The following is an 18,330-nucleotide window of genomic DNA, read 5'->3' on the forward strand; positions in this document are numbered from 1 at the left end:
AGCGCCCCTCCTTCTTCTTCTTCTTCTTCTTCCTTGACCTCCTCCCTAGATGGGAGAAGGGTTTCCCCTCTGGTCCATGGCCTCCATGGCGTGGGAGGGGCGAGAGCCCCTCCGAGATTGGATCTGTCTCTCTCTGTTTCTGCGTTCTCAGATTCTACACCCTTTCACCGTTTCTTATATTCCCGGAGATCCGTAACTCCGATTGGGCTGAAATTTTAACACGATCTCTATCCGGATATTAGCTTTCTTGCGGTGAAAGAAGGGCACCAACCGCCTTACGGGGTTGGCCACGAGGGTCAGGGGCGCGCCCCCTGCCTCGTGGCCCCTCGGGCAGTCTCGCGTGGATTTTTCTTCCCAAAAATCATATATATTCCAAAAAATCTCCGTCAGTTTTTATCCCGTTTGGACTCCGTTTGATATGGATATTCTGCGAAACAAAAAACATGCAACAAACAGGAACTGGCACTGGGCACTGGATCAATATGTTAGTCCCAAAAATAGTATAAAAAGTTGCCAAAAGTATATGAAAGTTGTAGAATATTGGCATGGAACAATCAAAAATTATAGATACGACGGAGACGTATCAGCATCCCCAAGCTTATTAATTATGGCTCATACTCGAGTAGGTAAATGATAAAAAGATAATTTTTGATGTGGAATGCTACCTAGCATAATCTTGATCACATATCTAATCATGGCATGAATATTAAGATACGAGTGATTCAAAGCAATAGTCTACCATTTGACATAAAAACAATAATACTTCAAGCGTACTAATAAAGCAATCATGTCTTTTCAAAATAACATGGCCAAAGAAAGCTATCCCTACAAAATCATATAGTCTGGCTATGCTCCATCTTCACCACACAAAATATTCACATCATGCACAACCCCGATGACAAACCAAGCAATTGTTTCATACTTTTGACGTTCTCAAACCTTTTCAACTTTCACACAATACATGAGCGTGAGCCATGGACATAGCACTATAGGTGGAATAGAATGGTGGTTGTGGAGAAGACAAAAAGGAGAAAGATAGTCTCACATCAACTAGGCGTATCAATGGGCTATGGAGATGCCCATCAATAGATATCAATGTGAGTGAGTAGGGATTGCCATGCAACGGATGCACTAAGAGCTATAAGTGTATGAAAGCTCAGACTGAAACTAAGTGGGTGTGCATCCAACTTGCTTGATCATGAAGACCTCGGGCGTTTGAGGAAGCCCATCATTGGAATATACAAACCAAGTTCTATAATGAAAATTCCCACTAGTATATGAAAGTGATAACTCAAGAGACTCTCTATATGAAGAACATGGTGCTATTTTGAAGCACAAGTGTGGTAAAAGGATAGTAACATTGCCCCTTCTCTCTTTTTCTCTCATTTTTTTTATTTTTTTGGGCCTTCTCTTTTTTTTGGCCTTTCTTTTTTTTGTTCGTCCGGAATCTCATCCTGACTTGTGGGGGAATCATAGTCTCCATCATCCTTTCCTCACTGGGGCAATGCTCTAATAATGATGATCATCAAACTTTTATTTACTTATAACTCAATATTACAACTCGATACTAGAAGAAAGATATGACTCTATATGAATGCCTCCGGCAGTGTACCGGGATGTGCAATGATCTAGCGTAGCAATGACATCAAAAAATGGACAAGCCATGAAAACATCATGCTAGCTATCTTACGATCATGCAAAGCAATATGACAATGAATGCTCAAGTCATGTATATGATGATGATGGAAGTTGCATGGCAATATATCTCAGAATGGCTATGGAAATGCCATGATAGGTAGGTATAGTGGCTGTTTTGAGGAGGGTATATGGTGGGTTTAAGGTACCGGCGAAAGTTGCGCGATACTAGAGAGGCTAGCAATGGTGGAAGGGTGAGACTGCGTATAATCCATGGACTCAACATTAGTCATAAAGAACTCACATACTTATTGCAAAAATCTATTAGTCATCGAAACAAAGTACTACGCGCATGATCCTAGGGGGATAGATTGGTAGGAAAAGACCACCGCTCGTCCCCGACCGCCACTCATAAGGAAGACAATCAATAAATAAATCATGCTCCGACTTCATCACATAACGGTTCACCATACGTGCATGCTACGGGAATCACAAACATCAATACAAGTATTTCTACTAATCCACAACTACCCACTAGCATGACTCTAATATCACCATCTTTATATCGCAAAACTATTGCAAGGAATCAAACATATCATATTAAGTGATCTACAAGTTTTATGTAGGATTTTATGACTAACCATGTGAATGACCAGTTCCTATCATCTATCTAAATAGATATAAGTGAAGAAAGAGAGTTTAATTCTTTCTACAAAAGATATGCCCGTTCTCTAACAAATATAAGTGTATCAAAAGAGCATTCTACAAATGGAGGTTTTCTATGTAAAGAGAAACAGGCAATCCAAACTTCAAATGATATAAGTGAAGCACATGAAGCATTCTATAAAGCCATACTCAAAAGATATAAGTGAAGTGCATAGAGCATTCTATAAATCAACCAAGGACTATCTCATACCAGCATGGTGCATAAAATAAAAATGAAAACTAAATGCAAAAGACGCTCCAAGATTGCACATATCGCATGAACGAAACGAATCCGAAAACATACCGATACTTGTTGAAGAAAGAGGGGATGCCTTCCGGGGCATCCCCAAGCTTAGACGCTTGAGTCTCCTTGAATATTTACTTGGGTTCCTCGGGCATCCCCAAGCTTGATTTCTTGCCTCTCTTCCTTCTTCTCACATCGAGACCTTCTCGATCATCGAACACTTCATCCACACAGAACTTCAACAGAAAACTCGGTAAGATCCGTTAGTATAATAAAGCAAATCACTACTCTAAGTACTGTTGCAAACCAATTCATATTTTGTTTTTTCATTGTGTCTACTGTAATATAACTTTTTCATGGCTTAATCCACTGATATAAATTGATATTTTCATCAAAACAAGCAAACTATGCATCAAAAACAGAATCTGTCTAAAACAGAACAGTCTATAATAATCTGAACATTCACCATACTTCTGATACTTGAAAAATTCTGCCAAAATTAGGAAAAATAAAAAATTTGTATAGAAAGACAGTTCAAAGAGAATCAGAACCATTTGACGTTCTAGTAAAAGATGTAAAATCGCACACTACAGCCAAAGTTTCTGTCCTGCACCGTACAAACCAACAAGCAAAGTAAACATCCTAAAGGCAAATCTTGGCACATTATTTTTATAATACAATGTAAAAGGGGATAATTATTTTTGTTGAAAAGTTTCTGTAATCTAGATTCACAAAGTTGCCGTGAGCATGAACAAAGTTCAAGGAGCTCTCCCACTTCAACAATGCTTGTCTTCCTCAGTTTCACTTTCCTTTTTGAGAAAGTTTTGGGTTCCCCTCTTTATTTTATTCTGTTTTTAAACTATATAAAAGCACTCAATAGAAATAAATGACTCTCTAAAACTTCCGGGTTGTCTCCCTGGCAGCGCTTTCTTTAAAGCCATTAAGCTAGGCATATAGTGCTCAAGTAGTGAATCCACCCGGATCCCAAGGTATATCAAAGCCAATTTTAATTAGCAATGATTTGTAATTTAGTAATGAGCACAAAGCAACATATATCATGTAATGACGAAGTCTAACTCTCTTCCTATGCATCGGCATGTCATAAAAGAACAATTCATGCACACATAGTAAAGGCCAATGCATAGTATAAACAGTTTCTTGCAATTTTATCATGTGAGAAACATAGAGAGGTGGAGATATAGTTCCTCTCTCATAATAATTGCAAGTAGGAGCAGCAAGCACATGCATATTATATTCATCAAAATCATCACGTGCAACGGTATAAGGCAACCCATCAATATAATCCTTAATAAGGGTAAACTTCTCCGATATAGTGTAGTTGGGAGAATTCAAAAAGATAATAGGACTATCATGCGTGGGTGCAATAGCAACAACTTCATGTTTAACATAAGGAACTATAACAAGTTCATCACCATAAGCATAATTCATATTGGCATCTTGGCCACAAGCATAGAAAGCATCATCAAAAAGGGATATTTCAAAAGAATCAACGGGATCATAGCAATTATCATAGCATTCATCCTTCGGTAAGCACGAAGGGGAATTAAACAATGTATGAGTTGAAGAGTTACTCTCATTAGAAGGTGGGCACGGGTGATCAATCCGCTCTTCCTCCTTTTGTTCTTCGCTCTCCTCCTCATGTTTTTCATCTAATGAGCTCACAGTTTCATCAACTTCTTCTTCCATAGATTCCTGCAAAATATTAGTCTCTTCTTGGACAGAGGAGACTTTCTCAATAAGCGCATTAATATAGGAATTATATTCATAATTATCATAGCAATATTTTAGGATAGCTAAATTTTCAGGCCTATAAACATCATCATCAAAAGCTTCATACTTTTCAAACAAAGATTCAATTTCATAAGCACCCTTAAAAGCAACAAATTCTTCTATTTGTTCCGCATCATAGTAATCATATATACCATTAGCATAAGAAGCTAAGGTTTCATTATCATTAAATTCACATGAAAAGGGAAGGTGTGGAGCCTTCATCCTACAGCAACAAGTATAATCATATCTCAAGCATAGTTGCCTAGCATACCAATACAATATATAAATTTGATCCCATGATAGTTTCCCTTTTTACTCCCATTATCAGATTAAATGAGGTTTTCTCAGGATTATCAAAGTGTTACATAATATTTTTCACATATTGAGCATTGAGGGTTTTAGGAGGTTCCTCATCTCCATGAGTAGCAAGTACACCTATTTTTTTGGAATTTCGTGTTCCATATCCATAACTAAAGATAGAGAACAACTAAGAACAGCAAATAAGAATTACTTAGTGATAAAGCAAACAAGCACACATGAGAATATTCACCCCACGCTATTGCTCCCCGGCAACGGCGCTAGAAAAAGGTCTTGATAACCCACAAGTATAGGGAATCCCAAAAGTTTTCGATAAGTAAGAGTGTCGAACCCAACGAGGAGCTAAAGGCAGAACAAATATTCCCTCAAGTTCTATCGACCACCGATACAACTCTATGCATGCTTGACGTTCGCTTTACGTAGAACAAGTATGAAACTAGAAATACTTTGTAGGTGTTGTTGGATAGGTTTGCAAGATAATAAATATTACGTAAATAAAAAGTAGGGGCTGTTTAGATAAAGACACTACTAAATTAGTATTAGTAAAGAGCTTTTTGTTACGAGAAAGTTATTTGTCCCTAGGCAATCGATAACTAGACCGATAATCATTATTGCAGTTTCATATGAGGGAGAGGCATAAGCTAACATACTTTATCTACTTGGATCATATGCACTTATGATTGGAACTCTAGCAAGCATCTGCAACTACTAAAGATCATTAAGGTAAAAACCCAACCATAGCATTAAAGCATCAAGTCCTCTTTATCCCATATGCAACAACCCCCTTACTCGGGTTTGTGTTTCAGTCACACACGCAACCCACTATAAGCGAATCATGAATGTATTGCAACACCCTACATCGGGGATCCCTCACGCTTGCGCAACACGGAGAGCACTATAGGACAGCACCAATAACAAAACATGCAACTCAAACCAATCTTGATCATCAAATAGCCCATAGGACAAAACAGATCTACTCAAACATCATAGGATAGCCATACATCATTGGGAAATAATATATAGTGTTGAGCACCATGTTTAAGTAGATATTACAGTGGGGAAGAGAGAGGTTACACCGCTGCATAGAGGGGGGAAGAGTTGGTGATGATGGCGGTGAAGTTGTTGGTGAAGATTGCAGTGATGATGATGGCCCCCGGTGGCACTCCGGTGCCACCGAAAGCGAGGGGGAGAGAGCCCCCCTCATTCTTCTTCTTCCTTGACCTCCTCCCTAGATGGGAGAAGGGTTTCCCCTCTGGTCCATGGCCTCCATGGCGTGGAGGGGCGAGAGCCCCTCCGAGATTGGATCTGTCTCTCTGTCTCACTCTGTTTCTGCGTTCTCAGATTCTACCCTTTCACCGTTTCTTATATTCCCGGAGATCCGTAACTCCGATTGGGTTGAAATTTTAACACGATCTCTATCCGGATATTAGCTTTCTTACGGCAAAAGAAGGGCACCAACCGCCTTATGGGGTGGCCACCAGGGTCAGGGGCGCACCCCCTGCCTCGTGGCCTCCTCGGGCATCGTCTCGCGTGGATTTTTCTTCCCCAAAATCATATATATTCCAAAAAAATATCCGTCAGTTTTTATCCCGTTTGGACTCCGTTTGATATGGATATTCTGCGAAACAAAAAACATGCAAACAACAGGAACTGGCACTGGGCACTGGATCAATATGTTAGTCCCAAAAATAGTATAAAAGGTTGCCAAAAGTATATGAAAGTTGTAGAATATTGGCATGGAACAGTCAAAAATTATAGATACGACGGAGACATATCAAACATGATGTAGAGGAATATACTCAAGCAATATGATGCAAAACCCATCTTTTTATCCTCGATGGCAGCAATACAATACATGCCTCGCTGCCCCTACTGTCACTTGTAGAGGACACCACAAGATTGAACCCAAAGCTAAGTACTTCTCCCATTTCAAGAAAAACCAATCTAGTTGGCCAAACTAAACCGATAGTTCGAAGAGAATTACAAAGATATCAAATCATGCATATAACAATTCAGAGAAAATTGATACGTCTCCAACGTATCTATAATTTTTTATTGTTCCATGCTATTATATTATCTGTTTTGGGTGTTTTATATGCATTAATATGCTATTTTCTATTATTTTTGGGACTAGCCTATTAACCTAGAGCCTAGTTCCAGATTCTGCTTTTCCCCTTGTTTAAAGTTTCGCAGAAAAGGAATACCAAATGGAGTCCAAACGGAATAATGCTTTTGCGATGATTTTTCTTGGACCAGGAGACATCCAGAGGACTTCGAGTGCAAGTCAGGGAATCCGCGAAGCGGCCACAAGGATGGAGGGCGCGCCCAGGGGGGTAGGACGCGCCCCCTCCCTTGTGGGCCCCTCGTGACTCCACCGACCAAGTTTCTTCTCCTATATATTCTCATATATCCAAAACCAACAGAGAGGGCCACAAAAACACTTTTCCACCACCGCAACCTTCTGTACCCGTGAGATCCCATCTAGGGGCCTTTTCCAGCATCCTGTCGGAGGGGGATACGATCACGGAGGGCTTCTACATCAACACCATTGCCCTTCCGTTGAAGCTTGAGTAGTTTACCACAGACCTACGGGTCCATAGCTAGTAGCTAGATGGCTTCTTCTCTCTCTTTGATTCTCAGTACCATGTTCTACTCTATGTTCTTGGAGATCTATTCGATGTAATACTTTTTGCAGTGTGTTTATAGAGATCTAATGAATTGTTTATTTATGATTAGTTTATCTATGAATGTTATTTGAATCTTCTCTAAATTCTTATATGCATGATTTGATATCTTTGCAAGTCTTTTTGAACCATCGATTTGGTTTGGCCAACTAGATTAGTTTTTCTTGCAATGGGAGAAGTGCTTAGCTTTGGGTTCAATCTTGTGGTGTCATTTCCCAGTGACAGTACGGGCAGTAAGACACATATTGTATTGTTGCCATCGAGGATAAAAAGATGGGGTTTTCATCATATTTCTTGAGTTAATTCCTCTACATCATGTCATCTTGCTTAATGCGTTACTCTGTTCTTTATGAACTTAATACTCTAGATGCATGCTGGATAGCAGGCGATGTGTGGAGTAATAGTAGTAGATGCAGAATCATTTCGGTCTACTTGACACGGACGTGATGCCTATATGCATGATTATTGCCTTAGATATCGTCATAACTTTGCGCTTTTCTATCAATTGCTCGGCAGTAATTTGTTCACCCACCATAATATTTTCTATCTTGAGAATAGCCTCTAGTGAAGCCTATGGCCCTCGGGTCTATTTTCCATCATACAAGTTCTACTTTCCATCATACAAGTTCTATTTTCCATCATATTAGTTTCCGATCTACTATTTTGCAATCTTTTACTTTTCGATCTATAAACCAAAAATACCAAAAATATTTACTTTACCATTTATCTATCTCAATCAGATCTCACCTTTGCTAGTAACTATGAAGGGATTGATAACCCCTTTATTGCATTGGGTGCAAGTTGTTGTTTGTTTGTGCAGGCATTCGGTGACTTGTGTGTTGTCTCCTACTGGATTGATATCTTGGTTCTCAAAACTAAGGGAAATACTTACTCTACTTTGCTGCATCACCATTTCATCTTCAAGGGAAAAACCAACGCAAGCTTAAGAAGTAGCAGGAACAATTTCTGGCGCCGTTGCCGGGGAGATCTAAGCCAAGTCAAGACATACCAAGTACCCATCATAAACTCCTATCTCTTGCATTACATTATTCGCCATTCGCCTCTCGTTTTCCTCTCCCCCACTTCTAAAACGAATTTTGAAAAGATTTGCCTTTCTTCTCGCTGTTCGTTTGCTTAAGTTTGTTTTTCTATCGCTATGGCCGACCCCAAAATGGCTAAGGGTTTTCTCCCAAGTTTTGAAGCTTTGGATAGTCCTTCTGTCCTTTCTAAGCTCATAAATAATGATGCTATGGAAAGACTTACCGGGGGTGTTAAGGAAAATTTCATCAATTTTTATGAAGATGATCCCCGGATTTTTTGTTATTTGCTTGATGAATCTTTAAAAGATGCCTGGGATCGGCTGTTGAGGATATGAGCTAGCTATGTGCCTCAATATTAGATTGAGATATACTTGAAGAGCTTTTATGTTGGTTTACCTCCTTCTTTTAAGCAAGTTTGGGATTCTATATTTGAAAATGGTTTTCTTGGAGGGGATGCCATCGATACTTATGAGAAGATGAAAACCACATTTTGGCACCCCAAGGGAGAAAATGTTTAATCAACTGCTCTTATGTGCTTTTATCAAAATGAAATAATCAAAGAGATGAAGGCTAGTCTAGATGTAAATTTTCGTAACGTGCTTAATCTTTCTTCCACTATTAATGGCCATGTGCTTTCGCAAAATGAAAAGATAAATGCCATTGATAATAAATTCTCTCTTTGCTTCTAAAAGGGGGAAGATGACAATACCTAGATCTATTCGTGTTTTTATGCCTAGCTAGGGGCGTTAAACAATAGCGCTTGTTGGGAGGCAACCCAATTTTTTTTATTTTTGTTCTTGCTTTTTAGGTTCTGTTTTGCATTAAATAATTTATCTAGCCTCTATTTAGATGTAGTTTTTATGTTTTAATTAGTGTTTGTGCCAAGTAAGACCTTTGGGATAGCTTACGGTGATAGTTGATTTGATCTTGTTGTAAAACAGAAACTTTTATGCCCAGGTGATTAATTTTCATTTTTAGCATAAACGCGATAAAATATTGATTCTTTTTTTAGAATAATAATAAACAAATTGCTTAGGTTTCCCTTTTTTCAGAATTTTTGGTATTACAGAAGTACTCGAAATCTCCAGATTGCTACAGACTGTTCTGTTTTTTGACAGATTCTATTTTCTTTGTGTTGTTTGATTATTTTGACGAGTTTATGGCTAGGATCGGGGGGTATGTGTCGGAGTAAATAGCCATGGGTAGCCTAGCCGGTTTCCCCTGGCACTTCTGAAAAAGTTACGAGCCCGCCCGGCTCTCAAGAATCTAAGACATGGGGCCGCCTTCCCCCAGCCGGCTGCGATCAAGGCCGGCTTTCGGAAGGCGGTCCGACTTTAGCCCTCATGAGAGGGCCGACTCCAAGAAGCCGGCTGTGAGAAGGCCGACTCCTTCGAGCCGGCTCCCCGTAAAGCAGTCAAGACCGTACCCACAAAGTTTGCACCTACCTAACGGCGGTGCGACGGGGCGTGGCTACAGAAGAGCCTGCCACCCTCGAATCCCGGGGCACGCCTGGCACAGTGCGCCGTACGGGGTAGGCATGACCCGTCCGGCGCAGCACTGTTGCCGTGTTGACCCTGGCCTCACCCACGACGGGCCGCCAGCGCGGCCCACAGGCGGCGGGCCCCTTTGCGCAGAGAGACAGCCGAAGGCGGCCACGCTTCCAACCAGCCGGCCCAAGACGGAGCCGGCTCCCCGCAGTCGGCTCGCCGCCTCCCTCGAAAAAGATGCCCCATTAAGGAGACAAGACGCGGTAAGGCTACAGCGATCGTCCGACAGGCGGCGGTACTATAGCCACGCTTACCACGATGAAGCTCACGTCAGCAAGATGAAGTCACAGTGACCAGCCGCCGACCTGGCCCCGGACAGTGGGGCCTGCCTGTCGACCAAGGGGTTGGCAGCCGGCGGGACCCACCAGCCGACAGGCCCCAGCAGCCGGCGCAGAAGCTGGCAAGCACAGTCACAGACGGCTGGGCCCCGCGCCCAGCCGGATTACCATTGTACCCCCGGGGGGTAGGCCTATATAAACCCCCCGGAGCATCCATGCAAAGGGTTGGACCCCCTGCTAGTTCTAGACACCATACAAGGAGAAGAAGCAAGCTAGCCGTGCCCCTTCTTCCTCCTCCCCCCCAAAACAGCTCAAGGAGCGTTGTGTAGCTACTTGATTCGTCTAGTGAGCAGGCGGAGACCCCGCAGAGCAGCAGTAGGGGTGTTATCTCCTCGGAGAGCCCCGAAGCTGGGTAAGATCCGCCGGCGTGCATTTCTTCGCCTCATCCCACTTCCAGGCACCGGCGACGTCTTACTGGTTCCCACAAAGATAAGCCACCCATTGGCATATGTCGCACCCACCACCCGACATTTGGCGCACACCATGGGGCCAGGTGCACCGTCGTCCGGAGACCTGTTCTGGACGGGAACCCTCTTCCTCCCCAGCGAGCGTAGCCAGCCCGGCACGCCCGATGGCGCTTGCCACGACGCGCTGCAAGGCGTCACCAGCATCTGCGCGGCAAGCGGCCTCGCCGATCTCCCCGACGAGACCTTCATCTCCGACGAGCTCGCCTCCGATGCGGGCACTGACCGCCTCGCCAACTTTCTCAGCCAGCTCCATGTCTCCAGCGAGCCCGCTGCGGACCTGGAGTCGGTTGGCTCCACCGACCCGATGCCTGTCGACTCCGACACGGCCTCCTACGATGCCTTCCCCACCAACGTCGCGATCTACAACGACCTGCTTCCTCGAGCCAACGGCCACAATGCTGTCACCGCCGAAGTGATGGTTGTCGGCCACGGCGGCCTGGCCGATGAGAGCGCCCGCGACGCTCCACGCGCGGCGGCCCATGACTTGTCCGCTCCTCTCCCGGCCGACGCCGACGACGAAGCACTGGAAGCACGCCGCCTCGCTCTCCTCGCAGAGGGCCGGAGGCTGGCCTCCGTAAGACGCCTCACTGAGGCCTACTGGCGCGAGGCTGACCGCGCCGCCTTCGGCACGCCGGCCCCGGGCGGGCCAAGCCGGGCCGGCCTTGTCAAGCAACGCAGCGCCGTCATCGCCGACACGCTGGGAGTCGACCGCCCGGTCTATGCCACTCCGCTCGAGAACTTGCGTGCCGCCCAGGCGGCCGTAGACGAGCTGGACGGCCTGGAGGCCGAAGACCTTCCCCATATGACCTGGCGCATCCAGCAATTGATTGACGCCGCCGCGCAGCGGCACGAAGCCGACGCTCGCGCGGAAAGCCCTCCCCCGCGCCGAGAACACGGCGCGACGTCCCGGACGCCGACTACGAGCAATACCCGCGCGCGACGCGAGAAGGAGCCGGCTACTAGCCGCAGCCGAACCCGGGTCTCCATCGAGCGGGACGCGGATGGTCATCCCCGAGCCATGGAGTTGCAGGGCAACCCGCCTCCGCCTCCGCCCCGTGGAGAGAGATATCCCGCCTCACCGCCAGTGGCGCACCCGACTCTCAGCGGCCGGCTGGGCCGCCGCGAAGGAATCAGCGAGAACGACGCCCGTCATCGGATCGACCGCCTGCCGTGATCCCTGGCATTGGAAGAAGAAGACGATGTCGGCCCGCCTTGCTTTGGCCCCCGCATCCGCGACGAGCCCTTTCCCAAAGGGTTCTCGCTCCCAAGAGACACGCCCAAGTACAACGGCTCCGTGAAGCCGGAAGACTGGTTGATCGACTACTCCACCGCAGTTAGCATAGCCAACGGCAATCGGCGCGTCACCGTGAAGTACGTGCCCCTCATGCTGCAGGGCACGGCGCGGACTTGGCTCAACAGCCTCAAGCCGCGTAGCATCAACAGCTGGCTAGACTTCACAGAAGCCTTCATCCGCAACTTCACCAGCACCTACAAGCGGGCCCCCAAGCCCAGACAGCTCTCCTTGTGCGTACAAGGCCCCGCCGAGTCCACTCACGATTACCTCACGCATTGGGCCGAGCTCCGCAACTCCTGTGAAGGGGTGCACGAGGTGCAAGCTATAGAATACTTCACAGCCGGATGCCGAGAAGGCACCCTCCTCAAGCACAAACTCCTCTGCGACGAGCCGGCTACCCTCGACGAGCTTCTGGACATAGCGGACAAGTACGCCACCGCCGACTCCTCGATGAAGACCGAGCTTCGGGTAGACGCGTTCGGAAAGGTGCTCAACCCGGCGCCCAAGACACCAGCTGGAGAACCCGGCCGACACCCCAACTCGAATGACAACAAGCGCAAGGGCCCTGCGCCGCCTCCCGCTAGCCGGCAGGTGGCCACGGTCGAAGATGCGCCGCCTGAAGAACGACCGGCGCCCAAGAAGCCCAAGGGCGGCAGGCCGGCTTGGCAGCCCTCCTTCTCCTTTGAGCAAACCCTCGACGCCCCTTGCAAGTTCCACAGCAGCGCGAAGCCGTCCAACCACACGACCCGGAAGTGCAACTGGCTCACCCGAATCTCTAAGGGCGAGGGGCTCCTGCCACCTCCGCCTGCCGGCCCGCCGCCTCCGCCTCCGCCGCCTCCGGCCGCTCGGCCCGCAGTCGGAGCCGTGCATGACGAGTTCCCTGATGAGCAAGCAACCTACATCGTCTTCACCAGCCAGCCCGAAGACCGGCGCAGCAAACGCCGAGAGCACCAGGAAGTCAGCGTGGTCGCTGCCAACCCCGCTGGACACATGCATTGGTCAGAAAAGCCCATCAGCTGGAGCCGGGCCGATCATCCGGAGGTGATGCCGTCTCCCGGCTCTTACGCTCTGGTCCTGGAAGCCACCCTTGCGACGGACAGACGCGCCGCCCGCTTCTCCCATGTGTTGATAGACGGCGGGAGCAGCATCAACATCCTGTATCGTGACACCCTGGAGAAGTTGAACGTCAAGACAAAACAGCTCACGCCCACACGGACAGTGTTCCACGGCATCGTACCCAGCCTGTCCTGCGCCCCCATTGGCAAAATCAAGATTGATGTACTTTTTGGGGACAAGGAGCATTTCCGCTGGGAAGCGATCTGGTTTGAAGTGGTGGACCTAGAGAGCCCTTACCACGCATTGCTGGGCCGACCTGCTTTGGCCAAGTTCATGGCAGTTCCCCACTATGCCTACCTCAAGATGAAGATACCAAGCACCAAAGGCGTCATCACCGTAGCCGGTGACTACAAGAAGTCCTCCGAGTGCGGGGCGGCCAGCAGCCGGCTGGCCGAGTCCCTTGTGATCGCCGAAGAGAAGAAGATGCTGGACCGAGTCGTGGCCATAGCCGGCAAGCAGTTGGCCGTGTCCCCTGACCCCAAGGAGCATGATACTCAAGGGTCTTTTCAGCCGGCCAAGGAGACGAAGAAGATACCTCTTGACCCCGAGCGTCCAGAGAGGTTTGCTGTCATCGGGGCAAACCTGAACAGCAAATAGGAAGGCGAGTTCGCCGATTTCCTCCGTGAGAATCGGGACATCTTTGCGTGGTCCCCCAAGGACATGCCGGGTGTTCCGAGGAAATTCGCCGAGCACAAACTACATGTTCGAGAAGATGCAAAGCCAGTCAGACAACCCCTTCGCCGACTGTCGGAGGAGAAACGCAGGATTGTAGGGGAGGAAATAGCCTGGCTCTTGGCGGCCGGCTTTATCATGGAAGTTTTCTTTCCAGAGTGGCTCGCCAACCTGGTCCTTGTGCTAAAGAAGAATAACAAGTGGCGCATGTGTATAGACTACACAAGTCTCAACAAGGCTTGCCCCAAAGATCCTTTTGCCCTGCCCAGGATAGACCAAGTGATAGACTCCACAGCCAGATGCGAGCTATTGAGTTTTTTGGATGCTTACTCCGGATATCACCAGATAAAGCTAGACCCGGATGACCGCCTGAAGACCGCCTTCATCACGCCGTTCGGAGCCTTCTGCTACCTGACTATGACATTCGGCTTGAGAAATGCCGGTGCCACCTTTCAGCGTTGCATGCAGAAGTGCCTCCTCAAGCAGCTCGGCAGGAATGCCCATGTTTACGTGGACGACATCGTGGTGAAGACGGAGAAGCGTGGCACCTTGCTGGAAGACCTCAAGGAAACATTTGAGAACCTGCGCCGGTTCCAAATCAAGCTCAACCCCGAGAAATGCGTGTTCGGGGTGCCAGCCGGCCAGCTTCTAGGCTTCCTGGTCTCCGAACGCGGCATCGAATGCAACCCGGCGAAGATCAAGGCCATCGAGAGAATGGCGATCCCTACCAAGCTTCGAGACATTCAGAAGTTCACCGGGTGCTTGGCCTCCTTGAACCGCTTCATGAGCCAGCTCGGAGAGAAAGCTCTGCCCCTCTACCGCCTCATGAAGAAGAGCACTCACTTCGAGTGGAACGACTAGGCCGACCAAGCTTTCCACGAGCTGAAGAAGATGCTGGCCACGCCGCCTGTCCTCGCGGCGCCGACCGAGAAAGAGCCCATGCTCCTTTACATCGCTGCAACCAGCCGGGTGGTCAGCACCGTCATCGTAGTCCAGCGCCCGGAAGAAGGCCGGGCCCAGCCGGTCCAGAGGCCGGTGTACTATTTGAGCGAGGTGCTGTCTGCCTCGAAACAGAACTACCCGCACTACCAAAAGATGTGTTACGGTGTGTACTTCACCGCCAAGAAGCTGAAGCCCTACTTTCAAGAGCATCCCGTCACGGTCGTATGCACTGCCCCGCTAGCCGAGATCATAGGCAGCTGGGATGCATCCGGCCGGGTGGCGAAATGGGCCATCGAGCTGGCCCCGTACACGATCTTCTACCAGCCCCGCACTGCCATCAAGTCCCAAGCATTAGCTGACTTCCTCGTCGACTGGGCCGAGACCCAGTACCTGCCGCCGGCTCCCGACTCCACCCATTGGCGCATGCACTTCGACGGGTCCAAGATGCGCACCGGCTTGGGAGCCGGCATCGTCCTTACCTCTCCCAAAGGCGACAAGCTCAGATACACGCTACAAATCCACTTTGCCACCTCCAACAATGTGGCCGAGTACGAGGCGCTCATACATGGGCTCCGGCTTGCCAAAGAACTTGGCATTCGCCGGATCCTATGTTATGGCGACTCGGACCTGATAGTCCAGCAGTCATCCGGCGACTGGGACGCCAAGGACGCGAATATGGCGAGCTACCGTTTCCTGGTCCAGCAACTCAGCGGATACTTTGAAGGATGCGAGTTCCTCCACGTACCTCGAGCCGACAACGAGCCAGCCGATGCCCTGGCTCGAATAGGCTCCACTCGGCAAGCAATTCCAACCGGCGTCGCTCTACAACGCCTCCTCAAGCCGTCCATCAAGCCGTCTCCGGAATCCGATTCCATCTTCGTGCCGCCTGACCCCGATGCGGCCAGGTCCGGCTCGAAGAATCAAGTGGCCGACCCCAAGACCCCCGTAGCCGGCTCGGGGACTTCGGCAGCTGGCTCGGGGACTTCCGTAGCCGGCTCGGGGACTTCGGCAGCTGGCTCGGGGACTTCCGTAGCCGGCTCAGGGACTTCGGCAGCTGGCACGGGGACTTCGATAGCCGGCTCGGGGACTGCGGTAGCCGGCCCGGGGACTGCGGCAGCCGGCCCGGGGACTGCACCAGCACTACAGCCGGCGGCTGACCCCAGCACCTCACCGCCCAGCCCACCCACCCTGGTGGCAGTAGCCACTTTGGCAGTAGAAGAAGTCGCGGCTCCGTCATGGGCTCAGTCCATCCTCAACTTCCTAGTAAACCAAGACCTGCCGGCTGACGAAACAGAAGCAAGACAAGTCCAGCGTCGAGCCGGAGCGTACACAATCGTCAACAGAGAACTACTCAAGCGCAGCGTCACCGGAGTCCTCCAGCGATGCGTCGAGCAAGAGAAGGGCATTGCAATCCTCGCAGACATTCACCAAGGAGAATGCGGCCACCATGCGGCCTCAAGATCACTTGTCGCCAAAGCCTTCCGCCATGGTTTCTTCTGGCCGACTGCTTTGGACGACGCCAAAGAATTAGTCAAGCATTGCAAGGGATGCCAGCTCTTCAGCTCCAAGCAACACATGCTGGCTTCGGCACTCAAGACCATTCCCCTCACTTGGCCCTTTGCCGTTTGGGGACTGGACATGGTGGGCCCATTCAAGACGGCGCGCGGCGGCATGACGCATTTGCTCGTCGCCGTGGACAAATTCACCAAGTGGGTTGAGGCGAAGCCGATCAAGAAGCTAAATGGGCCGACTGCCGTGACGTTCATCGCGGACATAACAACTCGGTACGGCGTGCCGCACAGCATCATCACCGACAATGGCACAAATTTTGCCAAAGGAGCCTTGGCACGTTTCTACGCAGCCCAAGGTATGCAGCTGGACTTAGCATCTGTCGCCCACCCGCAGTCAAACGGCCAGGTCGAGCGAGCCAACGGCCTCATCCTCTTCGGCATCAAGCCCCGACTGGTTGTACCTCTGGAGCGCTCAGCCGGCTGTTGGCTCGACGAGCTGCCGGCTGTCCTCTGGAGTCTGCGCACTACACCAAACAAGTCAACCGGCTTCACCCCTTTCTTCCTTGTGTATGGTGCCGAGGCGGTCATCCCAACTGACATCGAATTCCACTCGCCTCAAGTAACCATGTACACGGAAGCGGAGGCCAAGGAAGCACGAGAAGACGACGTCGACCTGCTGGAAGAAAGCCGGCTGTTAGCTCTTAGCCAGTCTGCCATTTACCAGCAGGGTTTGCGCCGCTACCATAGCCGGAAGGTCAGGCCAAGATCTTTCCAAGAGGGCGGCCTTGTGCTCCGGCTGATTCAGCGAACAGCCAGCCAGCACAAGCTCTCAGCCCCTTGGGAAGGCCCTTTCGTCATCAGAAGAGCTCTAGGCAACGACTCCTACTACCTGATCGACGCACAAAAGCCAAAGGCACGCAAGAGAGACGACTCCGGCAAGGAGTCAGAACGGCCATGGAACGCCAACCTCCTTCGAAGATTTTACAGTTGAAAGGCAGTATGTATCACGCTAACTTTTGTATTAAGTACAAGACGATAGGACTGCCATCCTTTATTTATGAATGAAAAGTATCATGCTTATGACCTTGTTGTATCATTTACTTATTCCGTCCGGCACCGAGTTCGACTAGTCGGCTCGGGGACTGGCCGACTGGAGTTATGTTAGAAGTCCTACCCGCAGTCAGACAAGTAGTGTGCCGGTTCTCAAGCCTTCTCTTGCCAAAGTCGCAGTTCGAAGAACCGGCTGTCCAGCTGGCAAGAGTTAAAGGTAGGAACGACCGCCCACACGAAAAAAGACTAGGGACTAACGGACTAACATAACAAAAGCCGGTTTTTTACCACACCGCCGACTGGCTACCAGAGTAGCCGGCCTGCCGGTTTCCATTCACTTTACTTTAAATCCAAGAAAGCTCAAGTACTTGCCTCCCCAAAGAGGGAAGGCGGCAAAGGAAAAAGCCTAAGGATAAACAAGCATACGCGAATGGAAACCAAACATGCACATGATAATATTTACATAAAAAGACCTCCAAGAGGCCAGCATTCAACATAGTTTGGATACACCCCCAGTGGGTGGAACTGCGAAACTTAACAAAAGATTGTTCAAAGACAACAAAGCAGGAAAGATAAAGACGGCGGGTCAAGCTGGCGGAGCGGCCGACTGGTTGGCGGAGACGGTCGTGCCGGCTGAAGGAGCGGCCGGCTGACGAACTTCGGCTTGGTCGCCGCCTCCCGCAGAGGGCGCGCTTCCACGCGCCTCGTTGCTGGAGGCACGGTCGGCCTGAGGTCGGCTGGTTGTTCCACCAGCCGGCTCGACGTCTCCGCCATCGTCGTCTTCGTCTTCTTCGCCCTCGTCGCTGGAGGCGATCTCCTCCGCCGAGTCCTCGCCCACCGCCGGGTTCAGCCCGAACCACTCCTCCGGCTGTGCGACACCGTCATCATCGATTTTGGGTGCGAAAACGCTAATGTCGGTGCACTCGGCGATTGTCGAGGCCCGCTGGGCGATAGCCGGCCTCACCGCCTCCAGCGC

The sequence above is a fragment of the Triticum urartu genome, chromosome 1 (assembly GCF_003073215.2).
Source record: "Triticum urartu cultivar G1812 chromosome 1, Tu2.1, whole genome shotgun sequence".
NCBI classification, from domain to species: Eukaryota; Viridiplantae; Streptophyta; class Magnoliopsida; order Poales; family Poaceae; genus Triticum; species Triticum urartu.